The following is a 6,000-nucleotide window of genomic DNA, read 5'->3' as shown; positions in this document are numbered from 1 at the left end:
GGGAATATTTCGGAAGTAAAGGGTATGGCATGGACAACAACCGGATATTTTGGGCGTTGAAAAGTGGGGAATGCTCGACAGTTGGAAATGTTGGGACCAGGCAATACGGAATGGTCGACAGTTGGATATGTTGGGACCAGGCAATACGGAATGCTCGACAGTTATGTATGTTGGGACCAGGCAATACGGAATGGTCGACAGTGGAACATCTAATCATCAAGCAGCACAATCAATCGACAGCTGGATGTTTCGGCGGTCGGTGGTGCGGAATCGACAGCTGCGTATCTTGGCAGTTCACGGTGCCTGAGCGCCCAGCTGCTGGAGATGTAAACGAGGCGTGGTGCGGCACCACCGCCGGCGGCCGAGGCTGGGCGGTGTCCAGTGCCGGCTGGCTAGCGACAGACGGCCGATAGTTTCGCCGGTGATCCGACAGAATGCGGCAGATACCCGTCCACCAAGGCCATGTGCGCCGCTGCGACGGTGGACCCATCGACCCGCCACGGCGCGACGCCGCTGACGTCATCTGCGCAGGGTCAGCCGACGAGAGGCGCGTCGTTAGAGGCCGTGGCGATTGGCCAACGCCGTGGCGCGACGACGAAGGCCTCCCGCTGATTGGTGGAACCGGGGGGTGTACGCTGCCGACGCAGGTGGTATGTACAACTCTCCCTGGAGCCTCGTCAAGGCTGAATGGCGCGGCGTAGTATTTTTTATCGGGTGCCCCGGCGACCGCGACGGGATCGGCGGCGCACGTCTCCCTCCACGACAGAAGTCTCCGCTGCGGCGTCCCGACCGCAGCGCCGCACGAGCTCGCGCCGCTTGTCGGGTCTCGCCGGCGCCAGAGAGGCAGCCCCGCCCCGCTGGCCGCGGCGTACGTCAGACACCGAGCGACCCGGTGCGGCAGTGGCAGCTGCGAGCCGAAGGCGGCAGCGCACGGCGTGCAGCGCAGCGGAAGGAGGTCACTTGCAGGAGAGATCCGAACGCGCGCACGCATGGTAAGTGGGGCGCCCCGGGACCCGGTGATCGTGGTGCGCTTCGCGCAGTCCCACAATTGGTGTTTGGTCCCACAATTGGTCCTTTTCTGACAATAACTTATCTTAGTTGTTGAAGGCAACTGAAGGCGGTTACTGTTTGCCTTCAAGCACATGGAACGTTTCTATCGTGGAAATATACAGTAACACTTTTCAGTTATTTATGGTTAGAGCTCACCTTGATGATTGAATGCATGCATGCATATACAGGGGCGTTCCGAGTTCCCCCACCTTGCAGTTGAGTTCGACTGTTCAACGTTGGCTTGGTTCCCTTATTTTTGGCGGGAATACTGTAATAATGTAGGCCTAAGTTAACTTTCACATAAAGTCTACGGTGTTTGGATATTTGTGGCTGGGCATGAGTACTATGCTGCTCAAATTTCTAACCATTTGGTCAATAATACTCAAATTAAAATCAAAAGCTGCTGTTCTTTAAAGCAACCCCTCAGACGCACACGTCCAATTTGATATGGACATGAACGGTCATACACTGGTTACAGGTTAAGTACGCTTTATTTGTGATCGATAACGCCATATCGGAATGTGCTGAAATACCCGGAACAATATTCAAGTAACGTAATTGTTTTCAACCATTAGGACCATGTATTTCTGCAAACGCATTCCGAGCGCGTTTCGAACTGCGCTGTAATCATCAAAGGGACAGACATTCTGCATAAATGACGAATAACATTTTTAGGGCAGGTAAAAATACTCCTGCAGCATTTCGCAACGCTACTGCGAAACGTTCTGGGAACTGCCCGATGTAGGTACGTATAGTTTCTTTCGCCACGCAATGCCGGGTTGATATCGGCGATGTTAGGCATAAACGTCCACAGAGGTTGCATGCTGTGAGCAAATTAGCTCGTCTGATAAATCACCCGAGAGCCCGTTTGAGCGTCTGCTTCCGGTCTTTGATGGGGCTTGGAGGCTGCAGGCATGGTTACCCCATCACATGGTCTTGAAGGGCGACAGGTGCGCGATACTTACGTAACCGTCGGCCACGATTGCTGGCCGCTGCGGCGCGCTCGCCGCTCGCCGCTCGCCGCTCGCCGTCGGCTGCGCACGTCCGCCGGCTGCTCCCCAGCACGAGCCGGCCGCCTTTGGCTGGCCGGTCGCCGCTCGCCGTCGGCTGCGCACGTCCGCCGGCCGCTCCCCAGCGCGAGCCGGCCGCCTTTGGCTGGCCGGTCGCCAGGGCCGCGTTTCCCATCGGCAAAGTACCTACCAGAAGTTGCTACCTATGACGTCAGAAGTCGACACTCCGAGCCGTGCGAACTGCTGTGACGTCATAGGTTGCAAGTTGTGGGCGGCTTTTGGCAATGGGTACGGTGGCCCAGGTCGGGTTGCATCGCCACACACCGGGCGGGCTCAGCCGCTCCGAGGGCGGGCCGGCCGCCGGTGCGAGCGGCGTGCGCACGGCCCGCCTCGCGCACGACAACAGTGGCCGTTGAGCTCCGAGGGCCGGACGACCGCGGGCGAGGAACGGCCGGCCGTCCTGCGCGTCACTTGTGACCGCCGCCGACGCCCGGCAGCTGAGGTTGGCCCGCTGCGCACTGACCTGCCGGCGTACGGGGCTGCTGCGCACATCACGCCGGTCGCGTCCGGCGCCGGCGGCGGGCGAGGGACAGCCAGCCGCGGCGCACAAGCGTGCCCCAGCGCCGCGTGGAGAAAGGGAGAGTTGATGGGCGGCGGAGAGAGAGAGAGAGAGAGAGAGAGAGAGAGAGAGAGAGAGAGAGAGAGAGAGAGAGAGAGAGAGAGAGAGAGAGAGAGAGAGAGGGAGAGAGAGAGAGAGATGAGAGAGAGAGAGAGAGAGAGAGGAAGAGAGAGGAGAGAGAGGAGGAGAGGAGAGAAGAGAAGAGAGAGAGTAGAGAGAGAGAGAGAAGAGAGAGAGAGAGAGAAGAGAGAGAGAGGGAGAGAGAAGAGAGAGAGTAGAGAGATAGAGAGAGAGAGAGAGAGGAGAGAGAGAGAGAGAGAGAGAGAGAGGAGAGAGAGAGAGAGAGAGAGAGAGAGAGAGAAGAGAGAGAGGAGAAGAGAGAGAGAGAGAGAGAGAGAGGAGAGAGAGAGAGAGAGAGAGCGTCGAGTCGGGCCAGAGTCGGCCGTCACCAGCCGCCGCGGGCGACATTTGCGGCACGCGCCGGGGTAAAACGATAACACCACTCGACGTAAGCACGACCCAGTCCAGGCTGACGATGTGAGCACCCAAGCGGCCTCGACCTGCACGTTCTGAGCTGTTCCGGGCCTGCGGTGCGGTCTGTCTGCCGGGTCGGGGGGAGCGCAAGCCGGACCAGACAGCCCGGAGGTCTGTCTGCCGGGTCGGGGGGAGCGCAAGCCGGACCAGACAGCCTGGAGGTCTGTCTGCCGGGTCGGGGGGAGCGCAGGCCGGACCAGACAGCCCGGCGGTCTGTCTGCCGGGTCGGGGGAGCGCAGGCCGGATTAGACAGCCCGGCGGTCTGTCTGCCGGGTCGGGGGGAGCGTAGGCCGGATTAGACAGCCCGGCGGTCTGTCTGCCGGGTCGGGGGGAGCGCAGGCCGGATAAGACAGCCCGGCGGTCTGTCTGCCGGGTCGGGGGGAGCGCAGGCCGGATTAGACAGCCCGGCGGTCTGTCTGCCGGGTCGGGGGGAGCGCAGGCCGGATTAGACAGCCCGGCGGTCTGTCTGCCGGGTTGGGGGGAGCGCAGGCCGGATTAGACAACCCGGCGGTCTGTCTGCCGGGTCGGGGGGAGCGCAGGCCGGACCAGACAACCCGGCGGGCTGTCCAGCGCGACGCCGCCGTCCTGCGCTGGGAGGCGGCCGATGATCGCGGCGGCGGACGGGCGGACGCGGCCCGCTTCCGTCGCCTCGCTGACGGGTCAGGCCAGGGGCGCGCCCAGGGGCATTGCCGGGGGGGGGGGGGGGTCGGACCAATGACGGTGACTCGCGAGCACCGCTCCAGCGACGTCGCTTCGTACATACTCGGACACCCTATCAGCAAACAAGCTGTAAATGAATCCGTGACTGGGCGTTCGACTCGAGGTTCGCCGCTGGGTTAGTCACGCTGAGACTGCGGGCGAGCACAGCGCGCGCCGACCGGTCCACCAAAAACGTGCACTCGAGAGACGGCGCGGTGAAGGGGTGACGTCATGCACTGGCGGGGAGGGGCGGAGGTGACGTCAGGCGTCACAGGACGTGAGAGGAGTGACGTTACATCGATAGAAGCAAGCACGGCGATGTTTGGTGCCTAGCGGTCTGGCCTGCTTTATTGTTATTGTTAACACACGGTGCTTGTATCGATAGTGTGCTGGCAAAATGTCATGGCCATAGCATCAGGAAACTGAAATACTTGCGGTAGCACGCATCGAGCCACACAGATACACTCCGAGAACTGCTGGGGCGTTTTCCGTTACCGATGGGCCCGAACCGTTACTTGCTGTAGAGTCGGCCCCTCAGACCACCAGATAAAGGCTGTATTCTGCCCCGGCTGGTTCAGCGCTGACGATCCGGGTCGCACCCGTCCGCTCTCCGTCTGTCCGTTACCCGTTCAGCCGTTCCTCCGACAGAGTCCCCACGTGCCCCTCCGACAGAGGCCCAACTGTCCCCTCCGACAGTGGCCCAGCTCCACCGGTCCCTCAGACAGAGGCTTCGCTCGCCACTCCGACAAAGAGAGGTTCGTGTGCCCCTCCGGCATAGGCCCCAATGTCCCTTCGACAGAGACCCTGCCGGCACCTGAGACAGACTCCTCCGGTCCCTTCCCTCTCCCGCGACCTTCCATTCACCCGGCCCGCCGGCGGATGGGTTCGTTGTGCCGCAATGCGGAGATGCCCTTTGCGGCAGCGTCTGGCTAGCCACAATTGCGCCATTTAATAGGGAGGCTCGAGGCTCACCTGCCTGGGAAACTCCGTGTCGCTCACATTATTTGAGCAGCAAGGTCAGGTGATGCTGTTCTGGACGAAGTCAGCGTTGTCGGCCAAGTTGCTGCATTAGCACTTGCCTAGCCACAGCTTTTCCCTTGTTCACAGCGGCAGAGCATTCAGCTTCAACCATATCGATATATTATGCCTATATTTTGCGTAAGTTGCGTTTGCAACGCGTGACGTGCAGCTACAACATTCATTTTGGTTCGTCACCACTTAAGCCCAGTGACCGGGGCTGTCATGGCCGCCGCTTGTTTACATGGTCGCCGGTGGCCCGGGGCGGAGCAGGTGCACGGTCTGCCCCGGGGTCTCGGTGGGGGAGCGGCGCCGCTCCAGCCGGCTGGCACCATGGGCGCGGGCAACAAAGGTCGCCGGAGTATCGGGAAGTGCTGGACACGGTGGGTCAGTGTTGTGCTGTATTCGGGGAATAGAAACACGCGTCAACACCAGCACTCGGCCCTGGAGGCACGCTCGCTCGTAAAGCAGCCAATAAAAGAAAAATTATATAATTTCATCAGGCATTTGGCGATGGGGCGCAATAATTATGTACACTTCGCTATTTTTAGCACGTGCCAAGCATACATGCCTAACATGAACTGTTTGCCGGAGGCTGGGGCACGCAGCTTGCAATGACCGATGGCGTCCGGCGGCTGGTGATGCACCATATGTGACGTCAGCCGTGACGTCAGACGTCTGAGCCGGCCAAAGGAGGGTACAAACTCCCGGCCGAAGGTGGGCAGGTATGACGCTGACCGGCGACGGAATGCGACTAGAGGTATGCCGAGCCACAACGCTTTTGTCGTTTGTGCTGCCGCCAAGGAGGATGACGACAGAAATGTAGGCGAAACCGACACACCCTCGAATCCTCTTCGATCGCACAGAAGATGCATGTCAGCTGGCCTTTGTCCAGTGCGCAGTGCTGCTGCGAAGCCGCTCCACGTCCATGGCACGGGAAGCGATGCAGCCAGCTCGGGGATTACGTGCGACGGTGGGCCTTCAAAAGGCCGTTTCGGGTCCGAGCTGGCGGGTCGGCAGTTGCTGATGCTCAGGCCGCGCTGCTCACCGACGTCTTGACAGTGCAAAGCA

General features: G+C 60.5%; 1 protein-coding gene across 2 annotated transcripts in view; it reads left to right on the top strand.

The window, feature by feature from the left end:
- The first annotated feature begins 700 nt into the window (after positions 1-700).
- Lpin (phosphatidate phosphatase LPIN) overlaps positions 701-6,000 on the top strand; it is a 28,494-nt gene continuing 23,194 nt past the window's right edge. For both annotated transcript variants that reach the window (XM_037224761.1, XM_037224758.1), the window contains exon 1: positions 701-992. The gene's annotated coding sequence lies outside the window, so the exon portion shown is untranslated. The remainder of the gene's footprint in view (positions 993-6,000) is intronic.

This window comes from Pollicipes pollicipes, unplaced genomic scaffold, assembly GCF_011947565.3.
Source record: "Pollicipes pollicipes isolate AB1234 unplaced genomic scaffold, Ppol_2.1 Scaffold_4881;HRSCAF=5763_pilon_pilon_pilon, whole genome shotgun sequence".
Classification (NCBI taxonomy): Eukaryota; Metazoa; Arthropoda; class Thecostraca; order Pollicipedomorpha; family Pollicipedidae; genus Pollicipes; species Pollicipes pollicipes.
Note: the sequence above shows the minus strand (reverse complement) of the source record. Positions and strands in the feature narration are given on the sequence as shown.